This window comes from Grampus griseus, assembly GCF_964374135.1.
Source record: "Grampus griseus genome assembly, chromosome: 17".
In the NCBI taxonomy this organism is placed as follows: Eukaryota; Metazoa; Chordata; class Mammalia; order Artiodactyla; family Delphinidae; genus Grampus; species Grampus griseus.
In genome coordinates, this window is record NC_139011.1 from 66,898,795 (window position 1) to 66,918,325 (window position 19,531).

At 43.0% G+C, this 19,531-nt stretch overlaps 1 protein-coding gene across 3 annotated transcripts in view; it reads left to right on the forward strand.

The window, feature by feature from the left end:
* The window catches only part of SLCO5A1 (solute carrier organic anion transporter family member 5A1), a gene marked incomplete at its 3' end in the record, with an annotated part of 119,519 nt that overhangs the window by 25,630 nt on the left and 74,358 nt on the right, over nucleotides 1–19,531 (forward strand). The window lies entirely within an intron of this gene.

Below are 19,531 nucleotides of genomic sequence, written 5' to 3' on the forward strand. Positions count from 1 at the left end.
TTGTGCTTCCTTGAAACTTACCCCGGAACACCCAAGGCTGGCTCTTCTAGCAAGCAAGGAATGAGAGAGCAAGCGACTGTGATCACAGAACCTCTGGAGTGTGGAGACTGCACATGAGGCAAGAATAGGAAGCCCCAGCTCTGGACCATCTGATGCCAGTGCAACAGGGAAATCCCAACCTTTTGCTCTTTTTCCTTTTTTTTTGGAAAGATGTGAGTAACATTTGAAAGGAATGTATGTCACGTAATGGCAGTCTTGGCAATGGCTTTCAGTTCCCTTCAAGTCCCCTGGAGTCGTGACTGCCTCTGGCCTTATTCTTCCCAGTTCACCTCTCTCAGTTGTGGATGCATCTTCCTGGGCTGCAGTTCTGTTCATGATGCCCTCAGAATATCAGAGGGCTTCCTTCACCGATGCCACCTGCCTCTGACCTTCACCCTCTGTGTCCTTAACCATGTCCTTGATGACTCTCAGCGAACATCAAACTTACAGGTACTTGCTCTTTCGCCTCCAGGCTTATTCCCCTCCTAGGTTTGTTTGGCTCACGTGTCCAGCACGATTACTTGTATATTTTTTTTTGGACAACAGGGGTCAAAATGGTTCACAAATAAATGGCCAAAAAGGAAGCCAAGAACTGTGCAGACATCTTCACCCCAGTTATTGGCTGAGAGGCACAGCCAGTTTCTACTGCTTGAAAACAAAACGTGTTTCTTGGGGGCTGGAACACACACACACAGAGAAATAAAATCGATTATTAGGTGTGTACAAATTAATATATACGTTTGAGGGTTTTTCAGAGTCAGATGGTATTTAGATGAGTCAGCACCGTGTGTGGTTTCCCTAAACTCAGTATCTGTGTGTTCCAGAATCATGCTAAACTACTTGGACTCAGATCCTCGTCTTAGGCTCTGCTTCTGGGGGAATCCAAGCTAAGATATTTGCTACAGCAAAAACTTTCATATTTGTGGGGAGATAATTTTAGATCATACTAACACTATGATTTTAGTTGGAATGCTTCCCCTGTTCTGTAATTAAGATGCACAGTAGGAAAGCATCTTATTTAAGGAATAAGATGGTCATACATTATATTGTTATAGTGTCTGATTCATTGTTTGAACTAAATGCACATTAAAAATGGTAATTACACATGTAATCATTTTATACCAGGGTTGTTAGCGTGAACTGGTCATGGGAGGTATAAGGGATTACTACCACCCTCACTGTAGTCTCATACATTACAATGTTTGTGACTCTTTTGAGTATCACGTTTATAAAAAATCCCAAAAGATATAATGTAGGCCAGCATTTTTCAAGTTGAGCTGGCAGGGTTTGGATGAGGACTAATCCAAATTACTAGGGTAAATGTGGAGTAGACAGTGAGGAAGACTGGATCACTTAAGCTGCTTATTGTGACCATGACCTAGGACAGGTAATGAGATTTGCCCTGGTGTCTGTATGCTAGTTTTGGACTCAGCAAATTACTCTCCAATTCAATATGAACACGTTGAGCTTTTTCACTGCCTTTTATTTTTATTTTATTTATTTATTTATTTATTTATTTTGCGGTACGCGGGCCTCTCACTGTTGTGGCCTCTCCCGTTGCGGAGCACAGGCTCCGGACGCGCAGGCTCAGCGGCCATGGCTCACGGGCCCAGCCGCTCCGCGGCATGTGGGATCTTCCTGGACCGGGGCACGAACCCGTGTCCCCTGCATCGGCAGGCGGACTTTCAACCACTGCGCCACCAGGGAAGCCCTGCCTTTTATTTTTTAAACTGTGTTTTTCCTACTAGTGATAGAATAAACACAAATTTCAGAATTATGGGATGATCATACAGAAATCCACTAAAAGAAGCAAAGCTGCCTTAAGAGCTGCATAATATACAGCATCACTCACCCTTTACTTTTGTAAAATGTGAAAAAGTCTACATTCCAAGGCACATCCAGCCTCAAGGGTTTGCGCTGAGGGATCCTGGACCTGAGTTCATGTTATTAGCTAACAAAGACAACCTTGATTAATTACAGTCGTGCGAAAGCAGATGCAGATGCGGATGACTAGGTCTGCCTGTGAAGCTAATAGCTTCTTTCAGGTCAGTGGCTGGGTACCGCTTAATTATGATAATCATATGACATAAAGAAAAAGTTAGCTATTTGAAGCAAATCTATGTTAGGCTTCTCCAGAGAAACAGAATAGGAGTTATATATTTATACGAGGAGATTTCTGTAGGAATTGGCTCATGTGGCTCTAGAGGCTGAGAAGTCCCACAGTCTGCCATCTGCAAACTGGAGAACTAGGAAAGCTGGGGGTGACCTTCAGTTCAAGCCCAAAAGCCTGAGAATTGAGGGGCTGCTGGTGTGAGTTCCGGAGTCTGAAGGCATGAGAATTGAAAGCTCCGATGTCTGAGGACAAGGGAAGGTGGGCATCCCAGCTCAAGAGGAGAGAGAATTTGCCCTGCCTCCACCTTTCTGTCCTATCTGGGCCCTCATAGGAACGGATGATGCCCACACACTTTGGTGAGGGTGGATCTCTTTACTCAGTCTATTGACGCAAATGCTAATCTTCTAAAAACACCCTCACAGATGCACCCAGAAATAGTTTTACCAGTTGTCTGGGCGTCCCTTACCCAGTCAAGTTGACACATAAAATTAACCGTCGCAACTTCCAATGGGGGAAAAAAGGTATGTCAATTCAGGGCATGTATAGGTCGGAATTTCGATCGATCAGAAATGTATCGGAAGTTAGAAAGAATAAAGTTACTCTTCATAAGAAGAGGTCGATGTGTCGTAGTCCTAGATGCCATGGATTGAAATGACGTAAGGCTCTTCTGATTTCACGCTTCAGGTGTCTCTGTGGGAGTCTGGCCACATTAGTAGGGAAGAGATGAGGACAAATCTGGTGGCGAGTATAGTAACGTAGTAAAAGTGCTTGTATTGATAAATTATCTTCATTATTGTTAGATAACAAAGAGTCAGGGATTATCTGTTTTTAATTGGGTTGAATTTATTCTATCCCTTCATCAATGAGGTGATTACAAAGGAGAATGCCTTAAATTAGGACAATAGTATATGCTTCATAAGGCTGCTGTGAAGTTGAAGTGAGAAAATACATATAAAGGCGTGTAGCACAGTATCTTACATATAATAAGTGCCCAGTGTTATCTTTTGGTAATAGTTCTCCCGTCAGTGACTGTAGACTTTGAGTATGAATGCTTCTCTAAATACAAGAGTTAAGTTTTATAGTGAGCCCTACTGGAAGCACCTACTGTGATAGAATTAATTTCTGTGGATTGATGGGGTGGTGGGAGGGTAACATTAAAGCTGTCCTGGAAAGTTTATATCACTCGAATGTCTATAAAATCCAGTGGATGGCCGCGATGATGCCAGTGACTGCAGGGACATTTGCACATGAGATTATTCTCTTAATGTCTAAGCGTTGCTCTAGACTTGGATCTTTCCTGGGAGAATCGTGCTTTTTTGAGTGCCTGGAAAGCAAACAGGAGTTGTGTCATACCTATGGCTGTTTACCTGGAAGGTGTTTCTTGGCAGTGACATCCTTCCCAGGAAGTAAATTTAATCTGCTGTTAACAGTTGGTGTGCTCTTCTGAGTCTTCACCATAATATTGAAGTAAATGTCATACAACATATTTGGAATGTATTTTTCAGATAATGTAGGTTTCTCTGCCATCCTTATGGCAGCCAATTAGGGATGAAACGAGACGGAAATCTAAATAGCGAGCTTCTTTTTATTTAGAGTGCTTCTAAAACTCCTGCTACTAACAGTTCCAAAAATATTTTGGGATTTTCAGCTCTAATATGTTTAATTTCCTTGGCAGTAGAGACCTATACAGTTCTCTCTCTTTTTTTTTGGCCACACCATATGGCTTACGGGATCCTAGTTCCCTAACCAGGGATTGAACCTGCGCCCTTGGCAGTGAAAACATGGAGTCCTAACCACTGGATTGCCAGGGAATTCCCCTATATACTTCTTATAATTAAACTCTTGCTTTTTTGTATTTTGGAGACATGTGTCCACAAATGGAGAGAAGATAGGCTTTGGTTTCAGATAGAGCCAGGTTCTGATTTTGCCTCTCTAACTTACTAATTGCTGATCTTAACTGCTCAGGGACTCAGCTTTCTCATCTGTAAATTGAGAACGAAAATATATTTTTTTCCTCCACGAAGTTGTTAGTGTTGAGTGGCACAGAAGATGTAAAGTGCCTAGTGTAGTTTCTGGAAGGTAGTTATTCTACTTCACAGTGAATTATAGTTCAACTAAAATAGTATGTGGGGTTTATACTCTTAGAAATTAAATCTTTGAGAAATCGCCAACTTTGGAAAGATGGACTTTACAAATGAATTTCTTTTTTATACAAATATTCCTTACTTTTACGTTTATACTCTACATAGATAACTGATTAAAAATAGCACATTTATAGAAAAATGGCTTTTCCAGCTATGCATTTAAACAACGTCTCACCCATACCTCTGTGATTTATATCCATAGCTTAGATGATTATAACTCCCTTAGAGGTGAAAATTAAGAAAGAAAATAATGTGTGCAAACATTTAGTTGATGGTAAATATGCAATAAATGACTGTCATTATTTATTACAAGGGTTGCCAAACCTTTTTTTTAATTTTAAGAATTAAAAAAAAATTTTATTTTTTAAACATTTTTTAAAGGTTACACTCCATTTACAGTTATTACAAAATATTGGCTATATCCCCTGTGTTGTAAAATACATCCTTGTAGCCTATCTTATACCCGATAGTTTGTACCTCCCACTTTCCCAGGCAAACTTTTTCTATAAAGGGCTGAATAGTAAATATTTCACTCTGAGGGCCATACGGTCTTTATAGCAACTACTCAATTGTGTTGCTGTGGTTGAAAGTAGTTACGCACAATGTATAAATGAATGCATATGGCTGGGTTCCAATAAAACTTCATTTACCGGATTTGGCCGGTAGTTTGCCCATCCCTAATTATTATAATAATTTAGCCTGGGAGAAGTCATCATGAAGTATTGGGCAGATCGATCATAAAAAAAATGGAGAATTGCTTTACAGATACTGTGTTCTCATCCATCAGGTATGCGCTCAGTGCTCACTATGTGTCAGGTGCCCCTGTAGGAGGTGCCGTAGATATAAGAACAACAAAAAAGTCCATTATCCCGTATAGGCTTCCTTCAAGTTTTCAAAAATATATTTATTATAAATTTACACAAAGATGATACATTTGTTAGCTGATTATTAGTAGCTGAAAGAGATAAAAGTACTAATTCCAGAAGGTATGTTTGAAAAATTTTTTTGCTTATTAAAATTTGTATTCAATTAGAAAAACCTGAAAAACATGGAACGTTATAAAGAAAACAAGAAAACATCCCATTGTAATTTCAATACCCTCAGCTAACAACTTTCAGGACATGGTGTGTTTCCTTCTAGTCGTTTTTTAAATGACTTCCTGACTCATAACTTACGTACCATAAAGTTTACCCAGTTGAAGAATATAATCCAATGATTTTTAGTAAATTTCTAGAATTGCGCAACCACCACCAGAACCCACTTTTAGAAAAATGTTTTTTTTTCCCCTGAGGTGAAGCTGAAATAAGCTGCACATAATTAAAATATATAATTTGATAAGCTTTGACATATATATGTACCCACGAAACCGTCACCACAATCAAGACTGCAGGACTGTGCAACATTGCCAAAAGCTTCCTTGGGTTTCTCTGTAATCCCTCCCTCCTGCTTGGCCCCCTCCCACCCCATCACCACAGACTGGTTTTTTTATTACTTTAGATGAGTTTGCATTTTCTAGAATTTTATAAGTTGAATTATACAGTATGGACTTTTGTATGTCTACCTTCTTTCACTGAGCGTAATTATTTTGAGATTTATCCATGTTTTAGTGTGTATCAATAATTCATTTCTTTGTACTGCTAAATAGTATTCCATTGTATGAATATACTACAATTAGCTTATCCGCTCACCTCTTGATGGACGTTTTTGTTGTTTCTGGTTCTTGGCTCCTACAGATAGAGCTGCTCTGAATATTTGTATGTAACCCTTCGTATGGACACACGTTTTCATACCTCTTGTGAAAATACCTAGGAGTGAAATGCTGGAATCATAGGGTAGTTATATGTCTAACTCCTTAAGACACTACCAAACTGTTTTCCAAAGTGCCTGTAACATTTTATGTTTCACCTCTGCAGTGCATGAGAGTTCTAATTGCTTGACATCCTCACCAGTACTTGGTAGGATTATCTTTTAAATTTTAACCATTTGAATAGGAGTTTAGTGGTATCGTATCTCATTGTGGTTTTTTTAAAATTGAAGTGTAGTTGATTTACAATGTTGTGTTTCAGGTATACAGCAGAGTAATTCAGATATATAAATATATATTAGATTATTTTCCCTTACAGGTTATTACAAAATATTGAGTAGAGTTCCCTGTGCTATACAGTAGGTCCTTGTTGGTTATCTATTTTATATATAGTAGTGCATATATGTTAATCCCAAACTCCTAATTTACTTCCCCCCTTTCCCCTCATTGTGGTTTTAATTTGCACTTCCCTAATGACTAATGATACTGAACATCTTGCATGTTCTTATTTGCCATCCACAGATATTCTTTGGTAAACTGTCTGTTGAAAAATATTTTCCCCAACTGTTTTACAAGTTTTATAGAAGTTTTATAGTTTTAGGTTTTACATTTAGGTCAGTGATCTATTTTCAGTTCCTTTTTTATATGGATATCTAATGGTTTCAGCACCATTTGTTGAAAAGAATATCCTGTTTCAATGGAATTATCTTTATTTCTTTGTCAAAGACCTGTTGTCCATATATATGTGTGGATCTGTTTCTGGACTTTCTTTTCTATTCCATTGATCTGTTTGTCTGTCTTTAAGCCAATACTACGTTGTCTGGATTACAGTATCTTTTTTTTTTTTTTTTTTTTTTTTGCGGTACGCGGGCCTCTCACTGTTGTGGCCTCTCCCGTTCTGGAGCACAGGCTCCCAGTATCTTTTTTTAAAGTTATTAATTTATTATTATTATTAATTAATTAATTAATTTTTGGCTGCATTGGATCTTTGTTGCTGCGTGTGGGCTTTCTCTAGTTGTGGCGAGCGGGATCTGCTTTTCATTGCAGTGCGTGGACTTCTCATTGCGGTGGCTTCTTTTGTTGCAGAGCACGGGCTCTAGGTGCTCAGGCTTCAGTAGTTGTGGTATGTGGGCTCAGTAGTTGTGGCTCGTGGGCTCTAGAGTGCAGGCTCAGTAGTTGTGGCACGTGGGCTTAGTTTCTCTGCAGCATGTGGGATTTTCCCGGACCAGGGCTCGAACCCATGTGCCCTGCATTGGCAGGTGGATTCTTAACCACTGTGCCACCAGGGAAGTCCCAGTTATACATCTATATATAAATATATATATATATATTTTTTACACTCTCTTTCATTATAGGTTATTACAAGATATTGAATATAGTTCCCTGTGCTATATAGTAGGTCCTTGTTGGTTATCTATTTTACATATAGTAGTGTGTATATTTTAATCCCAAACTCCTAATTTATCCCTCCCCCCCTCCCCTTTGGTAACCATAAGTTTAATTTCTATGTCTGAGAGTCTATTTCTAATAAAACTTTCTTTTTGCCCCCAAATTACAATTAAAACATTTTTGACTTAATTTTTTTTCATGCTTTCACAGTAGCTATCCTGTGGTCCTTCCTGAGGACTAGATTAAATTTATAGACAGTGGTCACTCACAGGTGGCCAATTTGATGTTTTAAAGCCACATCACATTACCTTCCCCCCACCATGCCCCAGGTATGAATTAAGTGCAACTGGCTGTTTCCATATATACTTGTGTGTTTCCTTTTAGACTACAAATGACTTTGAAAGTATTTCTAAAGAAAGATGGTGAGTGTCAACCAACTACTGTTTGCTCTGGTGGAAAGCAAAATACACTCGGAATCTACTTAAAGGCATCTCCCTCATCTTCTCATTTGCGACCTAAGATGCTCTCTGAATGTTTTGGCAAAGTGGTAGACTCTTCCCTGACTGCTGTGGCAGCTCTTCTTTTGCCGTCAGGCCTGTGTCAAAATAACTGAATCACTTAAAAGAAAGAAAAGTTGCTGCTCAAAGTAACCGAGATCAGAGGTCTCTTATCTGCCTGTGCTTGTGAGTGGAAGGCATGAGTGAGGGAATGTTTTCCTTCAACCTGGCGCTCTGGTGCTAGGAAGTACCTTGGCTAATTTTCAAGGAGCTGTGCAAGTTGAGTGTCAGTTGGTGTCACTGCTGCTGTGTTGCAGTGAAGTGTGGCTTGCTTTTCATGTCCTCTTGTTGTGTTTAGTAGCTGTGCTACCAAATATATTCAAGAAGGCGACCTCCTATCACTATGTCCCAGATGGCTTTGGTGGTCATTTGAGGACCTTAGGCAGGTATGCAAAACGTTTCTCTGTGGGAGCATCCTGGGTGTGAGCCCAGGTCCTGAGACTGAGCCTGAATTTTACTTGTAACCTAAACCCCTGTCAGCATCAGTTCCTAGCGGCATGCACCGCCACCTGGGTCACTGAGAAAGTAGGTCCTGCCCCAGAGAGGACATTGGGAAGTGGTGGATAGAGAGGGATGAGTAGTGGGTGGTGGAGAGCAACACGGATGCAGGGGCTGGTCCATTAAAGGTCAAGTTCAAATGAGAGTATGGCAAATCCAGGCCAGTTACAAAGAGGCTCTGAGGATTTGGGAAGCCCAGCAGGGGAGGGTGGTGGCCCATGGAGGGCCTGGCAGAGGTAAGGGTCAGGCCTGGAGTGGGGTGGGGTGAGGGTCAGTGCTCTGTGACTGTAAAGCCCGGGAACCACGTCTGTCAAACCCAGCACTTCATGGGAAAGGGGGATAGAGATGGCACACAGAACAGGGCAGCCCCAGGGATCCAGGGAGCGCGAGCCGTGGATGGAGCGCAGTGTTGCAAGGATGAATCCACTTGGACGGCTGCTGTTAGTTCACTCAAGGGTGGAAGGCCATGCCTGCCTGGCATCTGTGTTCGACGACGTTTATTAGTGCCGTTGGTCAGCAGTGCGTAGGGATTGATAAGGCATCCCTGAAAAAAGTCCTTGTTCCCGCGGAACTGACATTCCAGCGGGAGAGACAGACATTAAGCAGCTCCCCCCGCCCCCAGACGTCACGTTGTGTGGTGATGTGTGCCGCAGTGAGACCTCCAGCAGGGTAAGGCGGTCAGACGTGCCGAGGGTGGGGAACGGGGTGTCCTGTTAGACATGGGGTGAGCGTTGGCTACTCTAAGGGGTGATATTTGAGCAGAGATCAGGAAGAAGTAGGGAGTGAGCCACATGGGGATACGGGGGAAAATATTACAAGGAGAAGAAGAGCATCTGATTGATTGGCCTGGATTCGTCCCCTGTCCACCGATGAACCACCAAGGACAGGGCTCCATGACTGACAGGCCGTCAGGACTGTGCGGTGAGGAGACGGATGGTCCCAAAGGAAAGCGGAATGGCTTTTCTTGAAAGAAGGGAGCCTGGAAACTGAACAGGTGGAAAGAAAAGATGTCCCCCCTTCCCGCCCCAGTTGAGGGTAGTGGTTCTTTCACTGAATTCTGCCCATAAATGAGCATGCGTGAGAAGGAGAATTGTTTTCACTCCCAAGAGCTGGGGCCAGCAGGGATGAGGTGGCGGGAGAGGCCTCCGGCCATGACATGGTACCCTGGACTCCGTCCCGCCTGAGTTGCGATGACTGGTGTCGGAGGGAGAGGGGGAGGGGAGGGGAGGGGAAGACAGGAACAAGTGCTCAGGAGGACCAGGACCAGGGCCCTGGTTTCCCTTCCTAGAAGGCCTGCCCTCCACTGCACAGTGGAAGTAACTTGTTCCTCAACAGCAGAAAAATCACTTCTTAAGGATGCTGAATGGTAGGGGAAGCCAGTGAGATGCTGCTGTCCACCCGCACTGTCTCAGAGCAGAGGGGCTGGCAGCCTGCACACAGCTGGGTACCGAGGCCCCCGGATGGGCCGGGGATGGCAGCGGTGGTGGTCCCTCTTCTCTACCTACCCCCCCAGATGTAAGATCACCTGCAGTTCCCTGAACACGTTGGGCGCTTCCAAATCCCCACGCCTGTGCCACGCGAACCCCTCAGCCGCTGGTGTCCTTTCTCCTATCCTTGCAGGCTTAGGCCAGGAGCCCTCTTTTCCATGAAGCTCTCTCTGTCCTCTCTCCTCAACTGTTACAATGCATCATTCTTCCCCTGTGGTCCACAGCGCGTCGTTGGTGTTGGTTGTATTTAATCACTGAGCTTTGAATTATAGTTAGTTTTACATGTTTCTTTCTGGGGGACCACACACCCCTCTTATACACCTTTGCAATGCCCCCTCCTTGTCCCAGGGCCTGGCATCACAGAGTGCATGGCTGAGTGAGAGACCTGTGACCCCGCGATGTGGAGCACTGCTCAACCATTTGGGGTATGAGGCCAGGAAGGAGGTGACTGCGAAGCCCTCTGTGGTACTGGGATCTTTGCTGGTTTTGATTGGGCCCCTCGGTTTCCCCGGTCCAGTGAGGCTCATGGCTGCCTGACTGACCACTGTGAGGGGTTCTGGAGTCGTTTCTTGGGATTTAGGGTGTAGGCGAGGAAAACTTACCACCCCAAATAGCTCTTTGCCATGGGATTATTTCAAGCTGAAAATAATCAAGGCTCAAAAGACTTGGGAAGAACATTTGACCTTCCCCCTAAGTGCATAAAAGTCTAGATAGAGGACCTGTTCCGGGAAGGGAGCTATCACTGTAGATAACTATGGAGGAACTAGGTGTGTGGACAGGGGGAACCTAGCAAAGTCTGTTTGTTACAATCCCTCTCTGTGTCCCGGAGTCTCTGCCTGGCCCAGCAAGCATTCATTTACCAAATCTTTGCTTTTCCATCTCCATGTGAAATTGCCTTACTCCCCTTTGAGGTCCCGAACCACTACCCCCAACATCCTCTTTTGTCTTTAGCTGAACTTGGTGTTTAAGGCTTTGGCCTTGGTATGATGGCTTTGGCCATTTTGGTGAGTTGAATTTTCCTGAGTCTCTCCCATGTATACATGTTATTAAACTTTTGTGTGATTTTTCTCCTGTTAATCTGATTCATGTCAGTTGAATTCTTAGACCAGCCAGAAGAACCTAGAAGGACAGAGAAAATTGCCTGCTCTCCGACGAGGGGCAGGTTGAGTCGCCCAACACAGATTCCATAGACTTCAGAGAGCTGCTGCCTGGGTCGCAGCTGATCTCACGGAACAACCTTATTCGAGATAATTTTGTAGCCAAGTTGGGCTTTTGTGATGAGGAAGGAGGGCCTTTCAACTCTGCCAGAAATGGAGAAACAGAGGTGTCCGACTGCAGGGGTGGAACCCGTGCAGGCTGGCATCGCAGGGTGCATTGTGCTTCTTCTCTCGGGGAGCCACTGGGAAGGTTGATCAACCCGTAGGACCCTCCCCAGGGCAGGCGGAACTGAACGAGGTGCCCTCTGGCTGTTTGTTTCACTCTGCGGGCCTGGCTTGTCTTACTGTTAGTGCTTATTCATCGCAGACCTTGGATTTAGAACTTGAATGTTCTCATTACTGGATAATTCGAGACAACAATCATAGGGTCCAGCTAATCAAATAAGCCGTGTGCAAAGCGAGCCTTGAGCCCAGGGCAGAATTAACCCTGAGTCGCTCAGGCTGCCATCCCTAACTGGCGGGGGGAGGCATGCAGGGCAGCGGGGACAGGACCACAGAGACAGTGGGGAGATGGGTCCAGATGTGATACGAGGCCCAGCCCAGCTTCTAACAAGCCACTGCTAAAACTGATCACAAAATAAGCAAAATGTAAGAGAAGACTAAGCTAAACAAAGACTGTTCAAAGAAGATCTTGTCAGAAGGATAAAGAAAAGAAAGAGAAACCGCCAAATACAAAAACACAAGTTCAAATTCAGGAGTTTAACAAGATTTAAGGTTTGAAATCAAACAAATTTTTAAAAATAAAAAAATTAGCCTAATAAAAATAAGGCTAAAAAAGTAAGTAAACTTACTTAAGGTATGAGAACTAGAAGGTAATCAATGATTTAAAAGAAAAACTTGAAAGTTAATTAAAAAATAAAACCCGGATGAAAAGTGTTTTTAAAAAGATACAATGCAAAACAAACAAACAAAAACTGTTCTGAAGAACCTAGGGGCAGGACAGGAATAAATACACAGACATAGAGAATGGACTTGAGGACACGGGGAGGGGGAAGAGTAAGCTGGGACGAAGTGAGAGAGTGACATGGACATATATACACTACCAAATGTAAAATATAGCTAGTGGGAAGCAGCCGCATAGCACAGGGAGATCAGCTCAGTGCTTTGTGACCACCTAGAAGGGTGGGATAGGGAGGGTGCGAGGGAGACACAAGAGGGAGGGGATATGGGGATATATGTATATGTATAGCTGATTCACTTTGTTATAAAGCAGAAACTAACACACCCTTGTAAAGCAATTATACTCCAATAAAGATGTTAACAAATATTATCCATTTCAACTTTTTGATTCAATACGTTGACAATTTCAATAAAAAATTCTGAAGATTATATAAAGGTTAAGTCTACAGTAGAAACATTAAAAATGTGAAGGTAAATGGGATTAAAAATAGAAGTTAATGGGCTTTAACGTAGAAAGCATAAGTGGTCACGGAATAGGGTAAAGAATAATTTAAGAAGGAGATTAAAATGAAGGGTCTGAAGGTAACAAAGCTTGTGGAAAGATAAGTGAAGGAAACATGGGCTGGAAGCAGGCGAGGGGACAGTCCTTAAGTTGTAGCTGGGTCAGTCTTCCCCAAGAGTGGTCTCTGACGAACCTGCTGTGATGTCCAAGGCCAAGGTGAAGAGCTGGTTCCCCCCACTGAAGGGGGCCCTTTCCCATCAAGTGTGGCTTCTTCTTTTTTTTTTTTTTTTAAGAAATATTTTATTTTATTTTATTTTTTGGCTGCGTTGGGTCTTCGTTGCTGTACTCAGGCTTTTTCTAGCTGTGGCGAGCGGGGGCTACTCTCGGTTGCAGTGCACGGGCTTCTCATTGCGGTGGCTTCTCTTGTTGCGGAGCACGGGCTCTAGAGCACAGGCTCCGTAGTTGTGGCTCATAGGCTTAGCTGCTCTGCGGCATGTGGGATCTTCCCGGACCGGAGCTCGAACCCGTGTCCCCTGCATTGGCAGGCGGATTCTTAACCACTGCGCCACCGGAGAAGTCCCCAAGTGTGGCTTCTTAACTCTACAAAAGGACGTGACTCAGCTTGGTTTGGGGCAGGAGTTATAATCCTCGGGCCATGAAGGTCTGGTTCTGTGCAACACACGCAGTAACAAAGCTCCGAATTAGTCATACAATCTTTAGAGGAATAACCTCAATCAGACGTTTGTGACAGCTTAAAGCTGGCATCAGGAAAGGATTATTAAGTGAAGTATTGACGTATCGTAGCCACATGGTGACACACCATTTAGCCTTGACAAATGTTCTAGAAAAATATGTATCAACATAGGAAATGCCCAAGATGTTATGTGAAAAGCATATTATAGACAAGTACTATAATATTAAACATATTAAAAACAGTTATACAACAAGTACTGTATAATTCCAGTAACTTAAAAAGTTGATACAGTATATGAATAGTACAACATATTTATTACCGTTATTATCTGGATGGTAGGAATTGTGGATGATTTTTAAAAAATAATTATTCTTTGTGCTCTTGAAAGTTTTCTCGTGGATTCAGGGAATCCAGGTTATATTTTGTATCATTAAAAAAACCCCTAAAGCTTATTGAAGAAGAACGGATACAGGCATATGCTTAGCTTCAGAAAGATGCTCTTTGCTGCACTTCTGTGAGGAAAGAAAGGTCTAGATATTCTCTCTCCCCACTCTCATCTGCCCGGCCCATTATCAAAAATAGTGATTCTAGAAGAGGTCATTTTTTAAGGTCCTATAAACCTGTTAAGGATGGCTTCTGTTAAATAATGTATGTTTGATCTATACAAAATTAATATTTAATAATATTTATTAGAGAATGACTAGGTAATCTTTCAGCACACAAAAACACAACTTAGTATTTCTTCAGTGTTTGTTATATGCTATGCCCTTTATGTGCATATTCTTACTTAATGTCCACTTTTTGAGAAAAGAGAGGGTAAATAACTTGCTGTTATTTATAATTTGCACAGAAGCAGGGGAGTGGGAGTCTAACCTGAGACAGTTTGACTCCAGGGTCATGTTCCTTGTACTGTGCTGACATCAGTGCTTCCTGGGTGAGTAGTTTTGTGTTTGAGGTCTTCGAGGAGATTTAGAAACATGTAGCTCATGCTGTCTCCCTCAAGGAGCGCCCAAGCTACTTGGAAAGATAAAGAGGTGATGTGCAGCAGTAAAACACACCTGTTCCAGTAGGCAGCGCAGATGGTACTTGATGTGACATTCAAGGAGAGACATTCCTGTGGCCTCCAGAGGTCAGAGGGGGCCTCATGAAGGAGCCGGGCTTTGAAGGATGGGGAGTGTAGCACATGAAGACCATAGAGCTATAGGTCAATCAATAAATACCGTGTTCTGGAGAAAAGGAATAGGGAGTGACCATGCAGCCAGCACATAGAAAGCAGAGACTCTGGGGACAAATCAAGCCACAGGGGATGCTACTGGAAGACATCAACATACAACTGGGCAAGAGGAGACGAAGGCATAGTCAGGAGAGAAATAATATCTAAACTACAGGAGACAGGCTAGGGGTCAAGTGAAGACAGAGCTGGTGGATGAGAAGTGGAGTGACGGCAAGAGAAGAGAGGAAGAGTGAGACGACTTCAGATGGTTCTGTATCTAAGTCCGTTACTAATGAGCAAGTAATGGGGAAACTGTATGTCTTGGTGAGAAAGGGGGCCAGCAGGTCCAGACAAAGGAGAAGCCAGAGGCACAGGGTAGGGATTACGGGACATAGTCATTCTCTGGCCATGGTACTGTTCTAAAATACAGTGTATTAAGGGGAAATTTGAGGTTTCGTGAGGCCAGTAGATTAGGAGACGATTACCATTGAAATGATAGCTTGCTTCTCGCAGGTGCCAAAAAGGGGGGCACACAGTGACAGGGTCAGTTGGAGGTAGAGAGGGAGGAACTGTGAGCGAGAGCCTTTACTGTGGTTTCCCCAGGAAGGAATGAGTGAGGCAGGGTAATCAGGTGTAGGATTGGCTCTTTTGAGTAACTTCAGAGGGCCCTGGGGTGTAGGTGCTGTCTGTCCCTAGTTGTCTGGTACCCGGCTCTGGGATGAGTAGGGCAGGTGGATGGCGGCCTGGAGTGTGGAGCTCAACAAAAGAGGTGTTTGAGGTGTGGGCTCCATCTTGGTTGGTTTGCATTTGAAAAGTGAACTCTCACTTTGAGTTGCTCACCATCTCTAGGGGTTGGCTAAACCTCGGGAGGTGCTGTCCCTCCAGGCTTTGCAAATCCTCAGATGTCAAAGCATAAGAATAAAGAAAATGAAAGACATGGTTAACACAGATATGTAACCAACCTATAAATATTTACTGAATGCCTCCCATGCCCAAACACTAAACTGTGTGCATGAGCTAGTATGAAATAATAATAACAACAGAACTAGCATAGTCTTCTGTAGCCCTCACCATGTGCCAACAGTCCACACGCTTTACAAGAATGAACCCATTTAATGCCTGTAACAACCCTACGGGGAAGTACGTTTACCATCTCAATTTTAGAGATGAGGCAACTGAGGCTCAGAGAGGTTGAGCAACTTGCTAACGTCACATAACGAGGAAGAATTGAAGCAGGGATTTGAACCCAGGAGGTTGGAGTCTGTGTTTTAACTACTACCTAATATTATATATGATATAGTTCCCACTGTCCAGGTTGAAGAGCTACTTCAAAAGGCAAAATATAAATATTCGAAGAGATAAGTATAAGTAAAGAGCAGGGCATATTTAATCTCAAAAGAAGGTATGGGGATATATGCATATGTATAGCTGATTCACTTTGTTATAAAGCAGAAACTAACACACCATTGTAAAGCAATTATACTCCAATAAAGATGTTAAAAAAAAAAAAAAAGAATGGAATGGTCCAGGTTCTCTCAAAGGGGAGGTGTGTGAGACCACCCACGGAGAGGGCAGGAAGAAAAGACTGGAACTTGTATTTATGTTTCTATTGTTAGCTCATCGAATAACCTGTCTTCTCAGTACAAGCTCCTTTCCTCATCATGAGAAAAAAAAACCAATGATAGTATAATCACATCTGATGAGACACAGTCAAAAACCATGAAATTACCAAGTTCACTATATGAAATATGGATCGACATCTATGTCATTACCTAGTGTCTCAAGAGATGATAGACACTGAGGAAGAGTTTGTCACTGACATCTGTTGTTAATGGCCGTAGACGGTGCAGACTCCGTGGTGGTGATGGAAGCAATGAATAATGGGAGTGAGTATGGGTGATGCCTCCTATACTGCTGGGTACGGGGGACACAGCAGTGAACCCCTCCGTCAGGCGTCCCTGATCTCGTGGAGCTTACGGTCTGGTCGGGGAGAACAGGGGATCAACAAGATGAACCAAGGAAAGATAAAGTGTGTTAGGTGGTGATACATGCTGAGGAGAAACATGGATCAGAGAAACGACGGGAAGAATGGGGGAGAGAGTTGTAACTTTTTAGATAACATGGCCGAGTGAGGTCTCGGTGAGAAGGGACAGAGTAATTACCTGGTGGAACGAAGGGAATGAACCATGTGGCTGTCTCTGGGCAAGACACCCCTGCCCACCACGCACAGAGCAAGTACTAACACCCTAATGTGGGAACGTGTTCTGGAAGGTTGAAGAAGATGAGGTCAGTGCGCCTGGAGCCCAGTGAATAGCTGGCGGATGGAGACCAAGGGGTGGGGCGAGGGTGTGGCCAGGTCCTTGCAGGCACGTGAAAGGACTTGGGCTTTTTTCCTGGGAGTGGAATGGGAAGACACTGGTGGGCGTGAGCAAAGAAGCGATGTGATCTGGCTCGTGTTTCTAGAGGATCAGTAAGGTTGCTGTGTTGAAAATACTTTGGAGGGAAGGAGGACAGGGACCAGCTGTAAGGCCTCGAGCGATTTTCCAGGTGAGCGATGATGGTGGCTTGGACCAGGGTGGAGGTACGGAGCGGCATATTCGACCTGATTTGATGGTAGAACCAACAGGATTTACCAATATAGATTCGAGCTGTGAGACAGAGAGTAATGGTACATACACAGTGTTTTACTGAAAAGTACACTGGGGGTACATGCTTCAAACCTCTTACTGGTAGGGATGTGTGAGAAAAATGGTGGAGGCCACTGGGAGAGACCGTATATTGTCTACAGGGATTTTGAGGAGAGAGATCAGTCAGGGGAGGATGCTCAGTGCTGGACGTGGTTGGGCCTTGAAGAATGGGTGGGATTCAGGGGGTTAGAAAGGGCTGGGGCGTACCCTGGGAGCCACAAAGGAAGGGAGCTGACTCTGCCCAGGCCTGTTCTGAATCAGTCTGCGTGGAGCCCGAGCACAGGCAGGAGGTTTTAGGATTGAAATGGTAGCAGGCCAACTCGTCCCGCCCTTGAGCTACAAGTAGAGTCAGGCTCCGGACGCACAGGCTCAGCGGCCATGGCTCACGGGCCCAGCCGCTCCGCGGCATGTGGGATCTTCCCGAACCGGGGCACAAACCCGCATCCCCGGCATCGGCAGGCGGACTCTCAACCACTGCGCCACCAGGGAAGCCCAGATTATTATTATTATTATTTTTTTTAACATCTTTCCTGGAGTATAATATAATTGCTTTACAATGGTGTGTTAGTTTCTGCTGTATCACAAAGTGAATCAGCTATACATATACATATGTTCCCATATCTCCTCCCTCTTGCGTCTCCCTCCCACCCTCCCTATCCCACCCCTCTAGGTGGTCACAAAGCACCGAGCTGATCTCCCTGTGCTATGCGGCTGCTTCCCACTAGCCATCCGTTTTACATTTGGTAGTGTATATATGTCCATGCCACTCTCTCACTTCGTCCCAGCTTACCCTTCCCCCTCCTCATGTCCTCAAGTCCTGATTGGGAAGTTTTGACTGAGGGAGTTAGTGGTTTGCTTTAACAATTTGTTCCTCTAAAAAGCTCTGAATAAGTGCCATTAGTTAATGAATTAACAAATGTTAACTCAGTGGTTAGAGTGATTTATTTACTAAATGGGACTATAGTAGTAAGTTATATATACATATATGTATGATATATATTTATAAATATATAAACATATATTTATGTATTCAGCATAGTTATTGTACTATATTATATAGTATAACCTGTAGTATAGTTATATAGATGTACATATGTAGATGTACATATATGTATTTCTGTTAAGGAGAGTGATTCCATTGGACCTAACATCGTTTGCTATATAATAAAAATGAATTTTTCTGATTCTATAGGTGAACTATAAAAAGCTTGATCTATAGTTCCTAAAGCAGTTAGGGTTTCTTGGTGCACGTTATATCATTGTTTTCCATTTGCCGGCTGACTGAGTGGTCCTGCCAGCACACATCCTGCACACGGCTTCTTAGCACTTCAAGATGCTGCATGCAAGTGCCCCAGGCATAAAGAGTATGGCGGAAATACCTTTTCCTCCGTCTGTGTTTGTAAGACAGTCTCTTTCACGCCAGAAGAACAATTTTGGGGAGATGATTTGTGTCACATTTTGGCCTCATTACAGTTTTGAGTTGTAAATGGCGCTGGTTTGCCTGGAGGTGTAAACATCTATTTTATCTTCATGTGCTCATAGGAATACCTGAAACTGAAAAAATACTTTCTGTTCTTGAGTTCTGTTTCAGGCTGTAAACAGAGAGGTTAACAAGATATTTATCAAAATTCAAATTTTATTTTATTAAAAGCATGCGTGCAACAGAATGCCAATTACTTGCTGCTATGCCGCGGTTCTTCATTTCCAAACACAGATGGAGAAGTCGAAGAACCTAATGTCTTATTACAATCATATGATTCTGTAAGATAAATAAACACTGTGCTTTTCTCTTTTGAAATGGTGAGGAAAGTGCGAGCAGGTGTTAAATTACTGTCTGCAGTTATAAGTTACAGGAAGTATAAGGTTATTCAGTGTTTATTTTGGTGCAGCTGATAAAGTCAGGCGAAGGGATTCTGACTAGTCCAAATTTGCTTTCTGGTAAATAGGTATTATTTAAAGGATATGACAAATCACTTATTCTTTGGTTAAAATGCACGAAAGCAACAGAAATGAGAAGCGTGTATCACCTGAGTTTATCATGCCTTGCACACAGGGGTATCTTAACAGTGTTTATTGATTTGTCCCCAAATAACTGAGTTTCAACAGGGGGAAACGTGTTTGGAGTGCAGCTAGATTTTTCTATGACTTTCAAGGAATTTCCTATTCTACCTCAAAATTTACAAATTGGCGATATGTTATTTATTTTAAAAATAAATAACAATTAATAATTTATTAAATAAATTAAAATTTATTTAATAAATTAAATAAATTTCAATCACAGCAGTGA